Below are 25,180 nucleotides of genomic sequence, written 5' to 3' on the forward strand. Positions count from 1 at the left end.
CCAGGCAGTTCTCTATTGGGGTCTCTCAGGCAGTGGCAGTCACACGTCAGCAGGAGCTCAAAGCATGTCTGGGGCTAGAAGGTCTACCACAAGGTGGCTCACTCAGACAGCTGGCAATTTGGTATTAACTATTACTGGCCTCAGCTCCTTCTACCTGGGTCTTTCCAATGTGTAGCTTTAGCGTCTTCCTGGCCTAATGGCTGGCTTCCCTTAGAGAAAGCAATCCAGACACCCAAAGGCCCAGGTGGAAATTGTAGAGTTTTTTATAATCTAGCCTTGACATTCGGAGTCACTCCCACTACATTCTATTGGTCAATAGTTCGGTGATTGCAGCATGGGAGGGGCCGAGCAAGGGCGTAAATAAATAGCAGGAGGCAGGGCTCATTGTGGACATCATGGAGGCCGGCTTCTATGGGAGCATTCATTTCTTAGTTTTAGAGGTATGTAATAATTTATGCCATTTTGATGTGTACTTTTAAAGTTACTTTTTCCTCACAACAGTTCCTTAGAAGTAAACCCACCTCTATTAGTTTTTTATACTTTTACAATTATTTCATTTTTATATAGTTGCAATAGTGTCATGGGTTGAATTATATTCTTATTTTTTCTGTTCAATATTATTTTTTAAAATCTAAGTGGCAAAATATTTCGCGGCAATAGCAACACGAAAAGTTAGGCAGAACCATCTACTAAAATCCAGTTCTGCGTCTGTAAGACAACAGTCTATATCTGTATTTCACCAGAGGTATTCTGTGTGCAATAAGTTTCCAGGTTAGATACAGTCATGACATTCTGGGTTTCACAAAAACATGCTTTCCTTTTTATTCTAGCTGTGTTCTTTCAGAACATTAGTCTTTAATATGTTACATTCACTGAGGATTTCTAAGGGGGAAAAGAATACACAGCATTTCCTTACATTATTGAATCATGGGACACTTTGCCCTTAGGACAGTTTGCATTTGTGTTTCATGAAATATATTTTAGAAAGTGCTAAATATCTTATCCCACCCACATGTTGTCTCTGTTTAGAATTACCAGTAATCTTAAGGTTTGAACCCTTCTGCCTACCTTCCTGCAATTCATTTCACCTTGCTACAGCCAGCATGTTCTTCTAAAATGCAAAGCTTATCTTATGACCCAGCTGTGTACAATCTTCAAATAATCTTCCAGTTTTTCTTAGGGTAAGAAACAATCCCCTTAATGAGACCCTGCATGGTCTTGCATCTTCACGTGTGCCCTCTTTCTCCTCTCTCTGCATTCACACTGACCTTCTCTCAGTGTCATACCTCAGAGGTATTGTGGGTTTGGTTCCGGACCACCACAATAAAGCAAATCATAATCTTTTTGCTGGTGGAGGGTCTTGCCTTCAATTTGTAAAAAATTAATGCAACATCTGTGAAGTGCAATAAAGCAAAATGCAATAAAACAAGGTATGCCTGTACTTGCTATGCTCTTTCCACCACAGCTGTTTTTCATTTGCTCTATCTCCTGCCTAGAACGCTTTCACCTTCCCTCTGTATCTGATTAATTCCAACTGATACTTCAGAGATCAACTGTTACTTGAAATTTCCTTCACTAATATTGGTCAGTCAGAGCCCCCAATTATAAGCATGTTTTACCCTTCAAAATATTTAATAATATTTTCAATCTTGTATTCATTTATGTTGTTTTTTGATTACACAGTCTGTCACCTACAATAAATTATAAACTACATGAGGGCAAAGAATTCTTGCCCACCATTTTAGATGTATTCCATAAATATTTTGGAAGTAAATAAATTATTGAATGCCCTCAGGAATTCCTCTTTTCTCTGTTATATCACCATGCTCGTTCAGGACTTGATCATTTCATCTTAAATTTCTGTTGTCATCTCCTAGTAGATTTTCTTCACTCCAGCTTATCTACTTTCCAGATCTTATGGAACACCATAGCCAGACTCCTCTTCTGAAACTACTATATTCTGTAAGCTATTCTTTTACTAAAATTCTTTCTGTGATTCTTCTCCATTCAGAGCAGGATTTGCAAACCCAAATGCCTTCAAGTGAGGTAAAAGTGGGAAACATTTGCTTCTTTTAAGGCCTATAGACCACCGGTTTATGACCCTATTTATTTTATTTTACTAAAATTCTTTCTGTGATTCTTCTCCATTCAGAGCAGGATTTGCAAACCCAAATGCCTTCAGGTGGGGTAAAAGTGGGAAACATTTGCTTCTGTTAAGGCCTATAGACCACCGGTTTATGACCCTATTTTATAATGTATCTAAATATAATAAGATGTCTGTATTCCTTAGTTTTTCACTCAGGCCACTCTTAGATCTGAATTTAAGTGGAATTTCCAGTTCTGATTTGTTTTAACTGCTATCTCAAGCAGAGTTTTAGTCAAAAGTGGCCTCTCTGCTTACCCCTGAACAGGTGCTTACTTTCACCTTAACTTTCAGATATCTAAGTCCCTGGTCACCACATTTCCTTAACTTGGAATCCTCTTCTTCCAGATTTACACCTTTCAGATCCTTCAAAGGCAGAAACATTGATCCCTATCCCCTAGTTGCTGCTAATTAACATAAATATTAAGGTGAAATGTTGTATTTTATATATTTATAATTTATAACAAAATTATTGCTATTTGCATCTCTTATTATCCAAAATATTCTTTTAGTAAGTGCATAGTAAATATTTGTCAATTGCTTCCTTTAATAATCATCAGAAGCTGTTGTTACCAGGTGAAAGAGTAGAAAAAACTCCTTGGAGCTTTACTTGTTAGACTGAAGTCACTCTTGAGATTAAGAATTGATCATTTTTATTTGGGTGCTCTCTTTTTTAAATGAAGCCATCAAATCAATCTTCAGTTTCCCCATTATCAACACCAATATGGATTCATTTAATGAACTGTGGGTAGGAAGCTATAAAAATTACAAAATAAAATAGCTTTGGAAGAAACTACAGCAAAAGAGGCTGCTATCCTATCTCATGCAAAACAATGAAGGGATTGTATTATTTTTGTTGGTCCCAGGAAAGCAGATGTTTAAAATAAATTTGAGGTAGAACATTGTGAAGGATGATGGTCTAGAATATACAGGAAATATTAGAGCAAACCTATTTCCAAGGAAAGTGCCACAAAAATCCTGGAAATAATCCAGTAGTAAAACATTTTTGAGTTTGGTTGTCAGTTCCATCAGTGATTGAATGAGATCCGGAAAGGCAAATGTGATGGTGTGGAAGAAATGCAGCAATAGCAGGAAGTAATATAGAGTTAGTACTTTGATGTTACCGTTAGATCCTAGAATTATTAAGCTATAAAATTGCCATAAGAAAATGACTAATAAATGTTGCCTATTTTCATTTAATATATATCCTTGTACTATATTTAGAACAAATACAATCTTTTAATTTAGAGCAGAAATAAAGTAATTTTATGAATAGAGATACCAAGTTCTTGGAATTTATCTATGGCTGTGCATGTGGCATTGAGCCAGTCATTATGAATCTCTTCGTTTCACACTAGAAGAAAGCACATGAAAAAATTTCACCAGAGAAGGTTCTTAAAATTCTGAGGTTTTAAAATTGAAATTTTATATGTCACTTCTGTAAATGGTAACAGTGCGACAGTGTATATATTTATAAAGAACCTATTAAGTCTAGCATTCTGCTTGTATAGTTCATATGAGATCTGTATCTGTTAGTCAATTCAAATTATCATGTATAATTAATGTTATTGTTTTTGATATAGGTTCTATTTTATTGATTTTTGTACCCAAAAGGTAGTGTCTCTATTCTCTTGCATTGATGCAGAATAAATTATGATTAATTTCCTCTACCTTTCTCCCCATTGGCAGTATGAGAAAAACAAGAAGACCTGTGTGCTAGAACAGAACGAACTAGGAGAGCGTCTCAGGAGGGAGAACTGGCGATCACATCCTACAGGTCCTTGTGAGTAATTTTAAAGCCTTTGCTTTTATTTTGAGCGACATTGGAAACCATTTTGAGCGAGATTGGAAGATTTTGAAGAGAGGCTTCATCTGATTTACATTTTTAAAAGACTGCTTTGGCTGATATGTTGAAATTGTGATGTGGCAAGGGTGGAAAGAGGAAGGCCAGTTAGGAGGTGATCACAATAATGCAGAAGGGAGGGGATGGTGGTTCCAGCTGGGTATTAGCGATGACAATGGTGGGTATGGTCAGATCCTGGATATACTTTCAAGGCAACGCCAAGAGAGTTCCTGGATTTTTCTCATCCCAGATGACTCTTCTACTGGAAGATTAAACTTGCCAAGTGTATCAGGGAGGAGAAATACTCACCCATGTTTCAAACTGCCCATTGGCCAAGAAGGATGAGGGTTGAGAAATGACAATTGGTGATGTGGATGTTATAGCAGACCTAAGTAAGAGCAGTTTTGGTAAAGTTGGACATAAAAGACATTGGAATGTGTTTGAGAATGGAAAGAGGGCAATTGGTCACAGGGTAGAACATGCTTTCAAGGAATTTTGTTCTGCGAAAGCAAAGCAATGTAGTGCTACTTGGCACCAGATAGAGAAAGGAAATTATATATATATAAATATATATTTTAATATGGCAGAAATAACTACATTTATATGCTAATAAGCTAGCAAAGCAAAAGTGTTGATGTAGGAGAGATGGAAGAAAATTGCCAGAATGAGGTCCTTAAATAAGAAGGAAGGGATGGAATCCAGTGTTCACGAGGGTGGCCTGGTTCTAGATGGATGTAGGTGAGGAGAGTTCAACTCTAGTAACAGGCAAAAAGTCAGAACATGCAGAGAGGGATCTGAAAGTTCCCTTCTTATTGCTTCAATTTTGTCAGTGAACTAGGATGCAAGGCCAGCAGCTGAAAGTGAGTTTGAGATGATTATTGGATCCATTAATGAATATAGTCTGGCAGGTGGTGATGTTGTAGAGCTCAGAAGGTTAGGTCAGGCTGAATCAGGTCTCCAGCCAATGCCTGGAGAGTAGCAGGAGGTGAGCAGAGAAAACGGAATCTAAATTTGAACTATGCAGGGCATCAAGGCCCCCGTGAACTAAACTGGAGCTCAGGATATGGAGTGATTACAGTGCGATCTGGAAAAACACTCTGAAAATGAAGGCAAACCATGAGGGAGCACTACATAAAGAGGGGAGACCCAGCTTTGTGTGTATGGGAGGCAGAGGATGCATCCCTTGGACAGCTGAACCCAGCAGAAACACTTGCTCCTGTCCTACTTCTGATATTCTGCTCAGGTGCTGGAGGCTGATCCAGCATGTGAAAGCCCTTTGTTGCCTGGAATTTGAGATTGTTGGGATAAACAGAAAATTGCAGAATTCAGCTTGTTTTTAGGCCATCTACATAATGCCAAATGGTGGAATTGTGTCAATTATGTTAATGTTGTGTCCACACAAGCTTGTAAATTTAAGCAAACAGCTGAATGTTGGACTTGTTCCAGCATGGTTTCGATATCTCAAAATAAGACAGTAATTTCTAAGTGCAGCATAGTAAAACATTGTGATATATGTTCTTTCAAATGTTTATGTATATGGTAACATGTTATTCTGTGAGGCATATACCTCTATATTAGCTGAGAAAGTTGGGTGATACAGAGCAAAATGTCCAAGTTCACAAAGTGGTGAGTGACAGATTCAGAACTCGATTCTGCTTTGGATTCAATGAAGACTTATTAAGTTGCTGTGTGCCAGATACCCTGTTGGGTGGTTGGTTTTGGCCTCCTGATTTCCAGCCCTATGCTCTTACTAAAAAAAGATCATCTTGAGAAAGCTTCTATCATCCAAAGAACTATTTTTGTTTTGTGCTAAGTAAAGTGAATAATGTTCACACCTTGTATTCATCAATATACTCCTATTATTTTTGCTGAGTGATTTCAACTTAAATGTGCAAACATCTTTACAAAGAGCAGATATAACTATTTTTTTCCTACAGAATCCTAGTACCCATGTTCCAATCCTTTTGTTTAAGGTATTATTTTCTGAAAGAGTCTTTTATAAAATGAGGACTGTTTTCAATTTGTTTGTCAATGAAGAAAAGTGTTGACGTTGGTAATAGAGCAATACCAATGAATTCATGTGCTGCCCTTTCTCCAATGAATACTGTTTTTTAACTTTAGACTAGTGTGCATAGCAGAAAAATGAGACAGTAAGAAAACTGTGCCATTTTTGCACCTCATTCATCTTGTAGGCAGATGTTTATAGCTACTTTAAATGAGTATTCAGATAATATGCATTCTGTCATCACTATGCCAGAGCACGTAATCAGACTCAAGAAAGAGATCTGTGCTTAAAGAAATCTGTCAATAAGTTGACAAAGTTGATCTCTTTAAAGAGCTAATGGGCTTGACTCTTTTAAGTGCTTGCTTGGGAGAGCATTATGAAGACAAAACGTCTAACAATGCCAGTGGCCGTGCAGGCTAAAGCTTCAATTATTTACTGTACTAGTATTTTAAGATCAATATTCCTTTAATTTATACAGTTTGGAACCGGGATAGGACTTTACATCTCAGTATTTCACTCTAGCATCTGGGAAAGGTTGTTTTTTTAAGACGAATGTATGTGACTATTTGAAAATTCCATCATGATGCGAGAAACGTGGCATGGGTGATAATAAAGCATATGTATATGAAAAGTCTTTCTTTAGGAAACATTGGGCCAAAAATTGGTACACTTGTTATGTTCTAAATGTATTGATCAAGTTCTATGATTTTCCTTTGCCTAGACTTGTTGCTTTTAATGGTTTCTTAATACAGTAGTGCAAGTACCAGTAGACATAGTTTATACTTTAATAAAGAGCTTAGACATTAGAGAAAATCCCAAAGGAACGTTCAGAAACATGTATTTAAAAGAGAATTTTCAGTTCAAAAATCTAAAACTAGAATGGAGGTCCTTCCAGTTTCATTGTTAAAAAATAATTTTTATTGTTTTTAAAAAATAAAATACTTTCCCTGGGGCTGCCCCATTCTCCTACCTCATTCCTTTAAATGTTTTATATGGTTTTACATTAACTTTATTCATTTTTTAAATAAATAATACTTTCATGTGTTTCAAGAATAACATATATATGTGTGTGTGTGTGTGTGTGTGTGTATGTATATATATATATATATATTATATATATATATATATATATATATATATATATATATATATATATATATATATGGAGAGAGGGAGAGAGGCAGAGAGGGACTGAGAAGCTTTGCTCCTGCCCATTTCCTTCGATCCCCAACAAAGGATAATTGTGGAAAAAAAAGTTTTTATTGATAATATTTGTTGAGCATCTCTAAGCTCTCTGGGGGGTGCAGGCTTCCTTCTCAAAGAATCCATTTCAAGTGAAGCTAAGTAAAGTGTGAGTGCCTTTCTAGTTGTTTCACTGAGTAATTGCTACAAATACAATGCAGGCAAAATCTATAGAAAATATCAGTATTTCTCTTCCCCCTTTTGTCTGTGTAAACACATACACATATCAGCTCCAACAGTGGAGAAGTCCACTTCTCTATGGATTTGTAAATACAACAAAATTTTCCTATATGTGACATGATTTGATAGTTCAAAGAAAGAAGACAAGTCAGACAAAATGTCCCTGGGGAACTGCTTTAAGAAAAATGACAAAGTTTAAAAAATGTATATCTACTTAAAAAATATTCAATGCAATATAGTATTTATATAAACAGAAGAATTATAAACTTGAGAGCTTTATTTCAGGTAACTCATGATGACTGAATTTGAAAAAACAATCGATTCATTGAATAGGTTAGTAGCACAGAAAACACGATCAGTGAATAAGAAGAGCAGTTCAAGAAACTATCAGAACATTGAGGGGAAAATAAGAAGAATAAGGTATAAATGACATGAAAGATAGAGTCAGAAAACTAAATATAGGTTTAATAAGCAATACATTAAAATACTTCCCAAATGTTCATGCATGTAATAGCCATACGGACTCATTTAAGATGCTGTGTTCTGCACGCCCTCCCTAGGGACGCTGGTTCCATATGTTGGGGATTGGACTTAGGTTTATCTGTTTTTTAAAATAAGAACATGTAGTAATTTTAATGGTGTGGATATTTTGGGAAACACTACCACAAATGAAGGAAAAAAACCCAAACAAACCAATAAGACATATATATATATATATATATATATATAGATAGATAGATAGATAGATAGATAGATATAGATATAGATATCTATATATATATCCATTAAAATATATATAATACCATATGTGTATATATATATATACACATATATATACACATATATATAAATAATATACATATATGGTATTATTTCTGGGATTTAAAAGAAAGACTTGTTTTCATAATAAGGGGTCCTTAAAGTATCAAGCAAAATAAATGAAGAGAGACATATTCCAGTAAATTGAATATCAAAACTAAAGGGGAAGTTCTTCAAATATCCAGTCAGATAAACATATAAACATATAAACATATAAATATATATATATATATATATATATATATATATATATATGTTTGTATACATATATATGTATATGTATATATGTGTGTGTGTGTGTGTGTGTGTATATATATATATATATTTATATTTGCCTATCAAATTAACAAGTTTATCAAGTTTACAAAATTTGTTGACAGCAATGTTGGGAACTGGACAAACATACAATGCAGTTGGAATGCAAGATAGTACAACTTTTCTAGAAGGCATTTTTGTGAAAGTATATATGAAAACCATTAAATGCGGCATTCTCTTTAACTTAACATTTTCATTCTAGAAATGTATCCCCAGGAAAATAAAAGTGAAGATAGATATTGAATGATATACATATGTGTATTTATAATTCAAAAAAATGAAAATAGTCTAAACACCTAAAATAAAGGTTGGTTGCTAAGTTATTTTTCACTTTTATGAGTAAAGCCATTAACAATCATAATGTAGATATATATTTCTTGCTATGAAACCTGTAATACGTTACGAAGAAAAGCAAGTTGCAAAACAATATAATCACACTTTTAAAAAAAATTAACAATTACACACGTTCATACACATGTATATGTTTGTATAGATACAAGTCTCAGATAATATGCATCAAAATAGTAACTATAGTTATCCATGGACATTAGAATTCCAAGTGACATTTTTTATTGTGTGTCTGGGTTTTCTAGTCAAAATAATGCAAGTTAAAGACAGTTTCCATAGACGTTTTATTCCTCTCCTGTGTTTTGTCTACATTCCCGGTTGTGTGTGAGCTTGTTGAATAAATAATCTGTAGAAATATGAAGGGTTACTGCCATATAACAATTAACACTATAGTTGAGCTACATTTTGGGTTAAATACGTTTTTGTGGGCTGGCACATCCACAATGTAAAAGCTGACAGGAGGAGGAAATGGACTTAGGGTTCCGAATAACATTCTTTGGAATAGAAAGTATTATAGGATAGGAACTTCTTGTTCTGTTCTAGTCACTCTGTCCCTTTGGCAATCAGTTGCTCTTTGGGGCCATTATGAGTCTGAATAAACAAGAGACAATCTGTGTTCATACTCTGAGTGGCAAGTTTAATTTAGACAATCTGCAAATTTGAGAAAAAGATTCCGTGAACTCCCTCTGAGCTCTTTTATTCCCTGAAGTCGACTAAAGCTCTTCCAGTCTTTCCACAGCCGTGGTTAGGCTCAAACCTGTGTACACAGAGCTCCCTTGGCATAATTCAGCACTGGCGTCCAGTGGAACTCAGTCAATTGTAAGCCCTCGAGAGCTCCTTTTAGAATCTCATCTTTGGTTTCCTGGGTGATGTAGACATCTGCACTCATATGAGAACAATATACAACTTTGCTACCAGAAGTGTAAGCTACTTGAGTTCTGTACAGGAAGGAAGAAGATCAGAACCTGCATAGCATTTAGATTAAGCTTCTTGGGAAAAAATGTAGGGAATTAAACTAGGGATATACTATAGTACACCGAAAAATTAATTATCCATAAGGACAGTGTAATCAAGTTCCAATGAAGGATTAAACCTTTATTTACTCCCCAGTTTGAAAAGAAATCTCTAGTGGAAAGCCACAGGTCCCTTTGAGCTATTGGGTTAAATTTTTTTGTTTTTAATTATTATTATAGGTATTCCTTGCTTCGTACAGTAGTGCAGGAACATTAAATGGCTAGGAAGCTGAAATCATGCATAGTGATCTTAATAAATGGGAAAATAGCATGATTATTCTCTGACCATTAGATATTGTTGTCCAAACATTAACAACGCTCTTACTTTTGGTTTGAAGTATAGAGGGAAATGTTTTTAAATACCAAAGCTAATAGTTAACACACTGGTACTTAAAATATTAGAAACATTTAAAAATTAAAGTGTTTCATTTATTTATATTTAAAAACTTATCAAAGGTAGTTTGAATGGTGATTGCCTTATTGTGGTCACATAATTTATGATATGAACTAAGCATCTTCCCATGGTTTGGCCAATTGTCATACTGCTAAGCTTGCATTTTATCCTTTTCCCTTTCAATGTTGTGAAGTTTTTGCTAGAATCGCTTTCTCTGGGACATTGTCATCCATTTCCTCACAACAGCTTTCTTCATATATGTTAATGGCTTCACCTTCACTGTTTTCTGGCAGCATATCTAGAGCCTCCCCAATGGTGGTAGTGCCAACTTTTTCACAGTCAGTTATACCTCCATTTGAGGTCCATTCAAATATCTCTCCCTGTATTATCACTTTGGGTCTCTTTTCTTTTTTGGTCTCTTTACTTTCCTCTCTGTTGGCCGATTTCCTCATCAACTATCCATTTTTGTAATAAGTCATGGATTTATTTTGTAATAAGTCACATGGATTTATAACCGAGAGACCAGGAGGCAACATAAGAAGTACATGCTTTCTTCTGTGTGAACTAAATGGAGATACGCAGTGACCAATCACTGACAGCCTTTGAAAGAAGTGGTGTGATTGGTCACTGATCATGAAACACATTTGTTATTTGGTGATGGTGTGGACTGAGTTGCTAGCCGCAAGTTTGTACTTTATGCAGTTCTTCGCAGTCATTATAATGTGGTAACTGAAATTTGAACTGGGTTTTGTTGGGGGACTGCTGCTATTCAACAAAGCTGTGGTAACGAGTTCTTGCAATCTAAGATTGGCTGGTACTGGATCAGAATTAAGTCCTCAAAACTTAAGAGGAGACAAAGTTCTGTGGGGAAAATCATAGCTACTTCTGGTTGCTTAACTCTTCTGAATTATTTTATTTGTAGCTGTGAGTTAAATAACAAATCATTTTGAAGGCAGCATGATCAAAAAGACTCAGTGGTATGAGTGGAGCTGACGTACACGTGGAGTCTAGCTGATGTGGTCCAAAACTATCACTCAGAGTGGATCTATGGGCAGATTTGTAGGGATAGAGGAGTCATTTGTCTCTGAGCAATGAGAAGGAAATAAGGAAAGCTGGCAAAAATGGCGGAGCATTTCTGAACATTATAAGAAAAACAGAGATATTCTGATTTCAGCAAGGCAAGAATTTTCCACAGGGGGCCCTCATTATTTAAGTAAACTAATGGCATTAAAATTTTCTTCCATAGCTTATCTTTCCTCTGTGGCACAGTAAATTCTTTATTAGGGTCTAAATATCATGCAAAAATTTGTAAAACTTAAATGGATAACATAATATCGGAATGACTAAAGTAAAAATTAAAAGAAGAAAAGTTTCTAATAAATCAAACAAAGATTTTGGAGTGAGCATAAAGACTTTTTAAAAGTAAGTGAGTTGCACTCATTAAATCAACAAGCAAAAACATTTAAAAAAATTATTTTAGAGTATGAAAGAATTTGTCAAAATAGCTTTTAGGAAAATAACAAGAATGCTCAAGAATATTAAAATAGAGTCAAGAGATCAGATCCATGTTTTAACACATTTTGCAAATCTATTTTGCAAATTCAAATGGCAAGAATTGTATGCAGCATAGAATTGCTATTTGCAGCTTTGTGAAAGATAGATAAGCATGTGAACTTAATATTAGGAAGAGATGATTATAGAGAATTATGTACATGTAGGAGCAGTAACTAAAGTGGTCATGAGAACAGGTAAGAATAAATTCGATTTCGTCTTCAGTTTTTATTCTTTCCCAATGGTGTTACATTGGTAAATAAACAGAATGTGGCTGTGCACCTGAGGTTCACTAGAATAATTGATAGAGTTTCTTGTGAATGGGATTTATTTCCCACATTGGGATTAGCAGGCTTGAAGGAGAGCAGTTGGGAATATTGCAATCTGGCTGGCAAACCAAATCCTGATGATAAATGTTGACTAGGTCCAGTTGGAGGGAGGAAAGAGCTGGTGAAGTGCCTCCATAGTCGTTATTAGATATCATAATTAGCATTTTTATTAGGGAATCTGAATAAGGAGTAAACATCAAATTAATGGAACAGCTGAAAAATGAACTTGGAGCCTTAGTTTATAGCCATGGGGAATGTAATAAAATATAGGTAGGTAGAAACTGAAAAACTGTAGTGAGGAAAAAAGGAAAGAAAGGAAAAACAAAAAAGAAATCTAGTTCAGCAAGATGATGAATCATTTTCACAAGGACTTTAATCTGAAGCTCAATTATAAAGTGCTTTGAAATTGTATAATAATGATTAAAGATGCCTGCATAGACAATAAACTTGGGCATTATAAGTTGTGAATCAGGGTTTTGTCATCCCCAATAAATTACTCTGCCTGCCTATATCCATGTGTCATCTGTAGCAAGAAAATGCTGGAATGAAATGCCTGGATTAGAGCCTTTGTGGCAAGACTATCATACATAATGCCACACACACACACACTCTCTCTCTCTCTCTCTCTCTCTCTCTCTCTAATGGGCTTTCACAACAAAACCCGTTAAGTATTTCCATTGGTTGTGAAGTAATATTGGACTCCCTTTTTCTAATCACATCTGTAGTATATACCTGTAGATTCATCCTAAATGCAAATAGGCAATATGATGTCATGAGTGTTCTCTTAGGTTAAACCCTGAAAGGATTGTGTTTAATTAGGAGGAGCAACAGTGCTGCATAACGAAAATAAGAAAATTCCCAAGGAATAATAGTTCCTTCTTTCCTTCCTCCTTTTAAAAATGACCCCCTGGTTTGTTTGCTTGTTTCCTAGTTTGTTTTTCCTCATATATTTGGATATCCAAAGAACATATAGGAAGGATGCTGGTCATTTTTAATCTCTAGACTCTCTTTTACATTAAATTGTTTAATTTTCTGATTAATTGAGAGTCTGTCAGTGATAAATGGATTTTAGTGCCTATTTTAGGACCATAGATTGATCTTTCAATAAGAGGAATTTCCTAGACTTTTGGTAGTGAAGCAAGAACTAGTTGGTTATTTAACACCAAATACAAAATCCAAAAAAATTTTGTGGACTTTAACATTTGTACAATTAATTGCTCCTACATTTATTTGGAAAATGAGACAGACAGCTTTTTAAATTGAACAACAAAGCAAATGTAACCAATGAAAACCAAATTGGAACTCACAAATTCACTGGAGAAGGCTTCCCTAGGTTACTACTCCCTAGGAAAAATAGAGCAGCATTATTAGCAAACTGAATAGAAATTAAAAGTAAATTTTTTTCTGGTCTTCTGTGGAAAAAATATTTCTTCAATTTTACTTTTTTTTTTTTTTTTTTTAACCTTTGTACTCTTAAGTCAGTCAAATCAGAGTTACAAGAGCAATTATGTTTTCTTTGCTCTAACAGCCAAAGTATTCAAATGCACTCAAATCTATTCTGTTCTAAGACTTGTTCTGTTTTTTAACCTCAGAATATAAATCTCCTAAGCAACCTCACAAATTTTCTGTTGTTCCATTATTGCTTCTAAACAACGGGTGCCCTCTTTTTTCTTGAATAAAACTTAGCATTTTGTGAGTGAAATGGTTTGAAAAGCAAACTCTCTAAAATCTTTTTCTTTATACCTCTACTGGAATTAAAATAAACAAAAATGAAAGCAAAAAAATAAAACAAAATCCAAAAATAACCAATCAAAAGAGCCAACACCACCACTAGCAAAAACAGTAACAAAACATCACAAAATTTAAAGGTCACATTCAAATGAAGGGAACAAATTTAATGGAAATCACAAAAATAAATGTAAAGTCCTTTATCACTTCTTAATAGTGCTGCTTTGTATAATTACAACTAGGAGTTATTCTGCTAGTTAAGCAATATACATATGTAGAAATAGAATACTTCATTTATTTCTTATAACTTCAAAAAAGGATAGTATCATTGTTCTTTGCAGACAAGGGAAAGGAGGCACAGAGAAGTTCAGCATTTTCCTAGAGACACACAACTGGAGAAGAGATTTTAAAGAACGCACAGTCAACCAGCAGTGCCCCACTCAAGTAGCTCCTTTTACTTCTCAGTTTTGTAACTCAAGAACTTAAACATACTCATTTTTAAAATGAGGTTCAGTGATCCAAAAGGCCCCATGGCAATTCAGAGTAGGACCCTTCACTGCTAGGGTGAAGCAAAGAGTTCATCTATTTTCAACTATCTAGTTGCAATTTTATCTCCTAAAGCACTAGATAAGTACTTATATTGCATTGCTTAGAATCTGCTTTGGTGTAGATTTATGTTAAAATATAATGGATGGAAAGTTTTCCTGCGTTCTTTCTGCTGGAGGAAAAAGGTTGATAACGGAGCTTATCTACATCTGCAAAAATCTCTGTTACTCTCTCTTACATTACTTTACATGTAAAGTAACATAATCATGGGTATGATGTCCCATAATATTGACAGTCCTGCCCATTCTCAAGGGAAGGGAATTATATGGAGTATGTACACCAACAGGCAGGACATCTTACCAGCCATCTTAGAATTCTGCCTATTACAAAACAGGAGAAGCTTCTGGGAAATTTTTGTTGCCTCACATACGAGGTCTGACAGTTACGCTCGCGAACTTGTAGCAATGATGTTGCTAACCTTTTTTGATATCACAGGGATTATTCATTATGAATTTGTACCAACTGGACAAACACTTAACCAAGTTTGCTATTTGGAAATGATGAAAAGGCTGCATGCATGACAAAGTTAGACGACCTGAACATTTCACCAACAATTCATGGCTCTTGCATCACGACAATGTACCAGCTCACATGGCACTGTCTGTGAAGGTGTTTTGAGCCAGTAAGCAACAACTGTATTGGAACACCCTCCCTATTCACCTGATCTAGCCCTCAATGACTTTTCTCTTTACTCGAAGATAAAGGAAATATTGAAAGGAAGACATTTTGATGACATTCAGGACATCAAGGGTAATACGATAACAGCTCTGATGGCCATTCCAGAAAAAGAGTTCCAAAATTGCTTTGAAGGGTGGACTAGGAGCTGGCATCAGTGCATAGCTTCCCAAGGGGAGTACTTTGAAGGTGACTATAGTGATATTCAGCAATGAGGTATGTAGCACTTTTTCTAGGATGAGTTCACGAACTTAATTGTTCAATCTCATAGAAGAAGAGCAAAAACCCTGATTGCTACATTTGTACACCGAACTTGAACCAAACCCTGGGATCTTAGAAAATAGTTTTGCTTAAGAAATCCTCTCTTATATTTGCAAAAGAGCTTTTTACAAAACCAAAACCAAAAAACAACCAAAAAAAAGCAAAAAAAAAAAACCCTTTCCTATATGACCTAGGTAAGGCTTGGGGATACCTCCTTAGTTTACTCCAAATTCCTACTCATTGCCTCATAAGTAATTAGCTAAATTGGCTTGTCCCCGTTAATCAATTGGAGCAAAATGCCCATTAATCTGACTTGATCAAACTTTAGTTAATCTTCTCTCCTTCCTCCAGGCTCCTTAATTTTGGCCACTTTCAGCTTCAGTCAGCAGGCACCCCCTCCTTAATAGCCCCTCCTGAGAATAGGCTGACCACAGGGTAAAACATTCTCTGATCTACTGTCCTCTTATTGCTGTTACTGTATAGACTCAAAGGGTCTGCTTACCTGTATGCACTGAATCCAAAATAAGATATGAGCAGGGTTTGCAGCAAAGAAAGTAAGGGTTCATTTAAGGAGCTGGCACCAAACCCAGAGACACAGGTGAGCTATTGCTCTCAAAAGCCTAGTACCCTGATGACCTCTAGTGACTAGGTTACATAGGGGAAAAAATCATTAATCATGGTTATTATGGGAATTGGGGTGGTGGGCTCTACTGGGAATTGGTCAGAGCCAAGGTAGGGAGCAATTGATCATGGCTTTAGTTACTGGTGTCAGTCATGGCATTATTCTGTCTGGTTGCTAGGGGATGCGGTCCCTGGGGCTGCAGCTGAAACATAACTGAGGACAAGGTGTTGTCTTTGACTGAAACCTTATTCTTGTTTGACGTTTGGTTAGTGTATCTTGCTCATGGGTAATAGACCTGAAGCTTTATTCTCAAGTGAGTTTGGTGCTGACCAGAACCTAAAGTCCTAAGGGCTTAATGATTGAAAGGAGTGGACATACACTACTATATGTACAGGTAGGAGGATCTGGGAAAAGAATGCAGGTGAGTTATAGTTCTATCAGGCTAAACAAAGCGAGCTTGGGTTAATGCAGAATGCATGCTAAAGAAGTGAATTTCTTGTGTGGTTTACACTGCCACCTCCACTGCTTCTTTACCTTGGTCCCACTTCCCTACATCAAGCTCCCTCTAGCCTTCTTTATTCATCCTATAAAAGAAATTCCCCTTTCTGCTTAACTTTGAGAGGCTTGCAGATCCTACAGTTAGCACCCCCCTCACACGCATTGCCATAGTCCCCTTCCCTCCTCTTGCAATAACCCTTTCAAACAAAGCCTCTCCTTCCCTAAGTCCCATTTTTTTAATACATCTATGCCCTTGAAGGCAATATTCTACTGAACTAATGTGAGTAATTTTTTAAAGCATTGCTCCGAAAGCAGGACAATTATTTCTACATCTCAGGCTGCGGTGCATTGAGACAGTGACCCAAGTGAGTCATGCAGAAATCTCCACACAGCCATAGCTCCTTTCCTTGGAACAGCTAATTAAAATTACCCCTCTCAGACTCCAATGAATTTAATCTAGTTAGCTTAAATTGACACTGACCTAAAATTAAGGGAAGAAATAATTTTAAGGAAGAAAACTGCAAGGAAAGGTGACAAGAGTCTTAAATTTACGAGATTGCCATAGATGTCAGCCATGTGGCGAAATTATTTTTTCTAGAGGCTAAGTCAAGATAGAAGATATCTTAATCCTTTAATTTGGTTGTGCCCTGGGGTCCATATGAAATAAAGCAAAACTCACCAAACCCGTGGTCTTCAGATGAGGTCTTACAGCCTTCTCTAGGAAATATTAGTCACACTACGTTTTCGTTTGGGACTTCATAGATTTCTGATAAGCACAATTTGAAATTGTAACTGACTTTTAATATTTTTTTCTTCATTCACCAAAGCATTTTCTCTTTTCCCTGTGGCAATTTGTCATTATTACTTTATTTAATGATCAATTCTATTATGAGACACAATAGAAAATGTTACTCTAAAATTATAAGAGGACTGCCTTATTCTTTGATGTTAGGTAGGTAGGTTCAGTATTTCAAGACATAAATTAATAAAACTCTTTGGATTATTGAGAAAATTTGGAACTTTTCAAAGTCGAAGCATTTTGTTCAAATTTTCAAATTTTGAAAGCTCCATGTCTGCTCAGGAGTATCCACTTACCAGATTTAGAAATTTAAAAAGCAAAACAGGATTCAAAGCTTAGAATGTATGGAGTAGAGTAAGTTTTAAAATCTCTATTGGGCTGAATTTTCAGTAATAAACCGGATGTTTAGATTTGAATAATATCAATTACTGTGCAACATCTATATTCTGGTTTAGAGGTGGAAAAGAAAGTCAACAAATCAAATTAATCTGTGATTTAAGAATATTTCTGAATATTTCTCTAGCCATTAGCAAGGCAGAAAATCTGCTTGACTTAACATGTCTCCCAATGTGTATTAACGTAAGTGTAGTGGTAATTTGATAAAGGATATAGGAAGTCTAACTTAATGGTAATTAAATGGATCCATGTCAAATCATGTTATAATATTCACCTATTTCTTCTTTCCTAGCTTAGAGTTCATGTTTGAGGACACTGAACAACACTTAATTATATAAACTTATATGATAGATTAATATGAAATTATTTGGAATTTGGGTATTTATATATTTGAACATTTATACAATTCTCTCAATATCATTAAATCTGTAAGATCAGATTAAAATCTCATAGATTAAAACATGGAAATTATAGCATAAGATTTTTGGCACACTGGGACCAAAAAGGAATAGCAGATTTGTTCCTAAAATGTAATGCTTCAGGTACAGTTTCAGAAGAAACAATAAAATGACTCAATCTTGTCTAAATATTTACAATATTAGAATATCAATATTTTAATTTTAAACCTATGGATAAATTGCCATAATCTAGAACAGTGTTGTGATAATGTCTGTATCATCATCACTTAGAGTCAGGACACAACCAGTTCTACCACCAATTTATATGGCCTGATCTTAGCTGGACCCATGATGCATTCAGTAATCCTTTCCTCACCTTTGAACAATTATTGGACACATTGTTCATTTGTATCTTGGTACTTTTCTGTTCTTTCCATCCCAATCCTGTTCTTATCCAGAAATGCTTCCAGCCAGGCTTCGCTTATTACTACCTGGTCGGTTTATCACAGCTAGGTCATGTTGTTCTCTTATTGGATATAAACCATCTCAGAGAACATCAGCATCAGACAAAGTCACTCTAAGACCATGATCAGTGGGACAAAAACAAGGTCACTGAACAACCTACAACGTATTAGGTTGGTGCAAAAGTAATTGTGGTTTTTGCAATTATTTTTAACCTTTTAAACCACAATTACTTTTGCACCAACCTAATACCAAAATCCCCCTCTCTCGACTAATGAGTGACTTCTATGTTTTTACCAACGACATCTTTATTCTCACTCTAGTCTGTTGTTCATATAAATCAGATTTACTGAGATACCCAATCACAGAGGTATGTGTGAATGACCTGGATCCTGTCAGGTACCCATTTCCCTGCCAGCAATGTCATATTTCCTTTTAATGCGGAGAAAACTCCTTGGTAGAGAGAAAGAAAAATGAAGCCAATAAGCAGAAAAACAGGGTTGGAAATGGAGTCAGTGTCCTGAGGTCTCCATTGGGATTTTCTGGTCTCAAGTGTTCCTGAGTCCTCACCTGTCTCTACCCTTTCCAAGTTTGACTGTTCATCTATTCCTTAGATTCTGAGAATTCATTAGTTTATCTTATTCTCTTAGCTCCAACTAGGATTCTGTAACATGGAAACTAAATATTCCAAACTAGCTTACTTATTCACATTCTTCGCAGATATATTGAGGCCTGATCATATGCTATAAGGACAACAGCCTTTTTTCTTCTATTTATAAGGAAACTATATAATTTATTTTCCAAACTAGGAAACCTTAACAAGTGAAAGGAGTACTAGTAGTAATTATGCTAGGAAGGACCATGATCATAAAGTCAGCCCCTGTGCATGACTCCCTACCAGCCTTCTCGAGCTCCCTTAACCCCTGTCAGCACTCTGCTGATCGGCAGCTATTCTGCTGGGACGGTCTGAGTCTTTCAACAGCCATCCTGTGCCACCTAGCAAGATCCTGAGCTTCAGAAAAAGCTAGTTGACTCTCGGGATACAAAGGAGACTCCAATTTTAACTTTCCCAGGTTGCAGAGCAAGACAAAACTGTCAGCAGGGAACCCTTGATATTTTGACAGCTTGTCCCCAGTTCCACAAGAAAGGAGATATTCTCTCCAAAAAAAAGAAAAAAGGAATAAAACACTTTCTTGCTTTAGCAGCTTCAAAGACTAAAGGGACATGTTTGAATTTTTGGTTCTTGGGGCCTGTAAGTTAAGAGGGAATTGTGTGAGAGCTCCCTGTAGCGCCCCTGCTGGGTAATTGAACACATTGCAAAATTCGCTAGGCGGCCACCTCAGATGAGTGGGGCAAGATGATATGACTTATAAAGGCTTTTCAATTTCTAATCCTTATGACATAATATGTAATGCTTCATAAAAGTGACACTTTTAGTAGCCCGGTAATAAAATATGTAATCGTTTTTGCTTGATAAATCTTGGTGCAGTAGGTTAACGGCTATGGATGTGTTATTATTTAACCTTAATTTCTCTCCAGTAGTGTTGCTATTGAGTAAGACACCAGTCTGTGTGCTTTGAGAACTCACACATGCATATGTGAAAATTTGGGGCAGAGACAGTATGGGTAAGCTTTAGGGAGAAACCTGCTGTATCTGCGGGCAACCATTCAACAATTACCAACTTTATTTCATTTGATGAATTAACCTAAATTTCCTTTTGGTCTTGCTTGCTCAGCGCTCTTTCTAGCAACTTTTCCCAAGGAAATCTGTTCTCCTTCCTACTATCCTTTGGACCATTCCTAGAATGGCCTCAAAGACCATGTCTGTCGTGTTTTCTGTTGAAGTCCCAATACCATGCACAGCTCATGACACAGTGGTTATATGTTGAACAAAGCAATACAATTTTTAGTAATTTATGTGGGTTGATAATGTGTAGGATATTAGCAACATTGCATTACAAAAGTTGCCAAAATATAATCTATACTCTTGGCAATTATTTGGCCACACTATTCCTATGGGCATATATAATTTCAGTAACATATTCTTTTATACTCCAGAGATAAGCAAGCATCTCTGTGATTTAATTGAGGTATATCTAGCAAACATTTCTAAAACATAAACCCAAATCTATTATTTTAGTTTATTCTGAATTGAAGGACTGTCTTTAAGAGTCCTCTATTAAGTTGTAATTAAATTGTAAATAAACTCTTTTTTAAATTAACTTCCGGTGTACAAAACAGCATAATGATTAGACATTTCCACCCCTCAAAAAGTGATAACCCCACTTAGTCTACTACCCATCTGGCACTATACATAGCTATTACAATACCATTGACTATATTACCTATGCGGTAGTTTGCATCCTGTGACTACATACAGAGGGTGCCAAAAAAATGTACACACATTTTAAGAAAGGAAAAAACTATTAAAATTGTAATAATATATGCCATGCTTCCCCGAAAATAAGACCTAGCCGGACAATCAGCTTTGATGCGTCCTTTGGAGCAAAAATTAATATAAGACCTAGTCTTGTTTTACTATAAGATAAGACCAGGTCTTATATGATATAATATAACGTAAGACTGGGTCTCATATTAATTTTTGCTCCAAAAGACGCATTAGAGCTGATTGTCCAGCTAGGTCTTATTTTCAGGGAAACATGGTACCAATAACAAAAGATGAATACAAGTCACGTTTGACTTCTGCAATTACAAGAGGTGCTCAAAGTGGTTACCATAAGCATAATTTTAATGCAGTTTTTCCTTTCTTAAAATGTGTATACATTTTTTTTTGGCACTCTCTTTATATTTATATATATATGTGTGTGTGTATATGTATACACACACATATATGTATTTATACATATACATATATATTTTTTGGCACTCTTTTTATATTTATATACGTACATATATACACACACACGTATATGTGTTTATATATGTATATATGTATACACAGCATAATAGTTGACATTCAGTATTATTTTATGTTAGTTGTAGGTGTGCAGCACAGTGGTTAAACATGTATATAATCCATGGAGTGATCCTGTGATAAGTCCAATGCCCATCGGATACCCTACATAGTCTTTACAACCTTATCGGTTGTATTCCCCATACTGCATTTCACATCCCTGTGACTATTCTGTGACTACCAATTTGTGCTTCCTTATCACTTCAACTTTCTCACCCATCTCTCAAGCCCATTCTTATCTAGCAACCATCCGTTGGTTCTCTGTTCTATGAGTCTATTTCTGTTTCATTTGCTTGTTTATTCTGTTCTTTAGATTCCATATATATGTGAGATCATATGGATTTGTCTTCTTAGTCTGACTTATTCACTGAGCATAATATCCTCTAGGTCCATGTGTGTTGTTGAAAATCGTGAAGTTTCATTCTTTTTTATGACAGAATAATACTCCGTTGTATAATTGTACCACAATTTATTTTTCCAACTGTATATTGATGGGCATTTTGGTTGTTTCCATATCTTGGCTATTGTGAATAGTGCTGCAGTAAACATAGGGATGTATATATTTTTTGAATTTTAGTGTTTTGGATTTCTCTGGATAAATACCCAGGAGTAGAATTGCTGGGTCATAAGGTAGTTCTATTTTTAATTTTTTGAGGACCCTCCATACTGTTTTCCATAGCGGCTGCACCAGTTTGCGACCCCACCAACAGTGCATGAAGTTCCCTTTTCTCCACATCATCGCCAACACTTGTTGTTTGTTGCTTTATTGATAGCTATTCTGACATTCTGACAGGAATGAGGTGGTGTCTCATGGTGGTTTTTATTTGCATTTCTCTGATAATCAGGGATTACATCAAACTAAAAAGTTTTTTCACAGGAAAGGAAACCATCAATAAAACAAAAACATCCTACTGAATGGGAGAAGATATTTGCCAGCAATACATCTGATATGGGTTTAATATCCAATATTTACACAAAACAAAACAAAACGAAATAACTCATATGACTCAACACCCAAAAAACCAAACAATCCAATTAGAAAATGGGCGGAGGACCTGAATAGACATTTCTCCAAAGAGGACATATAGATGACCAATAGACATAAAAAAAATGCTCAAGGTCATTAATCAGCAAATAAACTCTTGACTGTTAATAATCCCCGTGGCTGAGATTAGCTCCTAGGGGAGCCTAAAATAAAGGTTCAAGGACATTCACCTGCACTGCTTGCCTCCAGTTTGTCCCACAGTAGCCCATAGTAACATTTTCACATAGGTTCCAAAACACTTGAAAAACGTGTTTGTAGAAAAAGACTCCACATTAATCAATATACAACATAGTCAAGATTATAGAATTTGCAAACTAGCAACATAGGCATTAGTTTTTGTTTTTGCTTTTTTTTTTTTTTTTTTTTTTTTTAATGAATGTGCAGCTGTTTTTGGGGGATGGTAACCAAGGATCAATGGGAAGGGTAGGATTTAGCTCTTATTTCAAATTAAAATAATCATCATAAGTTTTTAGGAAAATTGTAAGTGGCAGTGGCATTGCTGCATTGATGTTTTTTGTTATTGGTTTTTCTTGGTATTTTACTTTCTCGAAACCTTTATTTCAGTAGTGAAGATGTGGTTTTGATAGATGGGGGTGAAGACATCTTTGACTTTGAAAAATATGGTTTCTCCTCAGGCACTCAAGTTTCTCATAGTAGCATTGATCATTTGGAGAAAGTTGGGAGCACTCCAGTTATGTTTTCAGTTAGGAAGAACAGGAAGTAGCACCTGTGAACATCACAGTTCCGTCATGCATGAAAGCACAACCCCTACTTTAATCTATATCTCAATTGCCTTATTTAATCTGGAAAGTGCTGTGGAGATATGAGACTCTTCTTCAGCCTAGGTGAATGCTCTGCCAAGCCAATCTGTTTCTAATGTGTACTGTTGATTCAAGGGAAGTATTAAAATGAAAAGGAAATGTTCAACCAACAGGTCAAAAAGGTGTCACAAATCTTCAAGTAGTTGATGGTTTATAAAGAGATTAGAAAAGTTTTGATGACATGTAAGAAAGGAGATACACAAAATGAAAATATGAATCACCTTTTCTACCTAAATTAATTTAGCTAATTAACATTATGAAATTGTGGGCTTGTTATAGATTGACTGGCCGATGTAAGACTATTTTCAACTAGAGTGTTGTCACCATTGCCATTTAGACATTCTTATATTTAGTTTGCCTCTACCACATTTCATAAACCCACTCGTTCATCTTTCAGCCAAGTGTAATGTATCCAAAATGTGTCACCTGACTAAGAAGCAAAGAATGTCAACCCTGAGCTCATCCCCTTTCTTATGACAAATTTCTTAACCCCTCTGAAAGAAAGATACGTTTATATTTTAAAAAGATGTGTTGGTGTTATGGACAAGTCATCCAATATAATAAATCATATTTCAGTTCTGTTTGTTAATATAAGACAGGGGTGTCCAAACTTTTTTCAACGGTTTTCACCAAGGGCCATATGCGGTAAAATACACAAACAGCTGGGCCACTCACTCGAAGTGAAGTACGTATTGCTTCACCTGGTTTATTTAAGTAAACTAAATATATTTTTGGAATTTGCTGCGGGCCAATTAACAATGGATCGCGGGCCACAGTTTGGACACCCCTGATATAAGATGAAAGACAAAACAACAGAGAAAACAACAATGTTAAATGTAAAATAAAACATTTGTTATGGATCTTTCCTCAACATAAAACCTCGCTATTCTCCTGGCTCTAATATAAAGGTTTTGGCTTTTATTTTATTTTACTTTTAAAATTATTCATGACTCACTACTCTTCAATCTGTCTTCTATTTATATGACCATTGCATGGAGAGAGGATGCCAAGGATATATAGAGGCCAGACCACCCAACTTGATGTTCTAAAATACAGATGAAAAAAATACCTTCCAATAATGTGCAGAAGAAAGGAATTCTGGTTTTAGGACAGAAAACAGTCTTCTGCCACTTTTCTACCATTTATTTCTTCTGGGCTTGCTTAAAATACATAGTAAATGTATATTTTTACAGTGACATGGCAAAAATTCAGAAATGAATGAATTAAATGAGCTAGAGAGATTTTATTTCTACCTATCTCTTTTTCCATACTGTCAGCTTCGTTGAGGTTGACTTTACTTTTTTTTTTTTATCCCCAGCACTTAGCAAAGTGTTTGGCACATGAAAAGTCAGTATGCAAAAACGTTTGAATGAATGAATATGAAAAGTTGAAAATAAAAATGACTGAGACTAGGAAGAGTGTAGATGACAGGCAAATGGATCCGTAAATTTTCAAACCTTTACAAACATGCCTGCTCAGTGTGAGTTGCTGTAAACAGGAAGGTTTTGGTTTTCCTGCTCTTCCGCCTTCTACCATTTATCTTTAATAGAAAAATAAGGCACATTTGCTTCACTGTTGTTTTTGCCAATTGACTGCTACCTGGAGGTTCCAACTCCTCTTCCAAAAGAAAGGATGTCCTCCTGTTTTTTGTTTTTCCCCATAAGGAATGTACTCCCTATACTTTATCATAATTACCTTGACCCTGATCTAAAT

At 35.6% G+C, this 25,180-nt stretch overlaps 1 long non-coding RNA gene across 1 annotated transcript in view; it reads left to right on the forward strand.

Annotated features, from left to right (window-relative positions):
* Positions 1-354: 354 nt before the first annotated feature.
* The window catches only part of LOC109456837 (uncharacterized), an 87,247-nt gene continuing 62,421 nt past the window's right edge, over positions 355-25,180 (forward strand). Inside the window, exons 1-2 of the long non-coding RNA XR_002138927.3 lie at positions 355-440; positions 3,833-3,926. This is a non-coding gene — a long non-coding RNA (uncharacterized LOC109456837). The remainder of the gene's footprint in view (positions 441-3,832; positions 3,927-25,180) is intronic.

Source organism: Rhinolophus sinicus, chromosome 2 (assembly GCF_057876585.1).
Source record: "Rhinolophus sinicus isolate RSI-liver-muscle chromosome 2, RSI-T2T, whole genome shotgun sequence".
Taxonomy (NCBI): domain Eukaryota; kingdom Metazoa; phylum Chordata; class Mammalia; order Chiroptera; family Rhinolophidae; genus Rhinolophus; species Rhinolophus sinicus.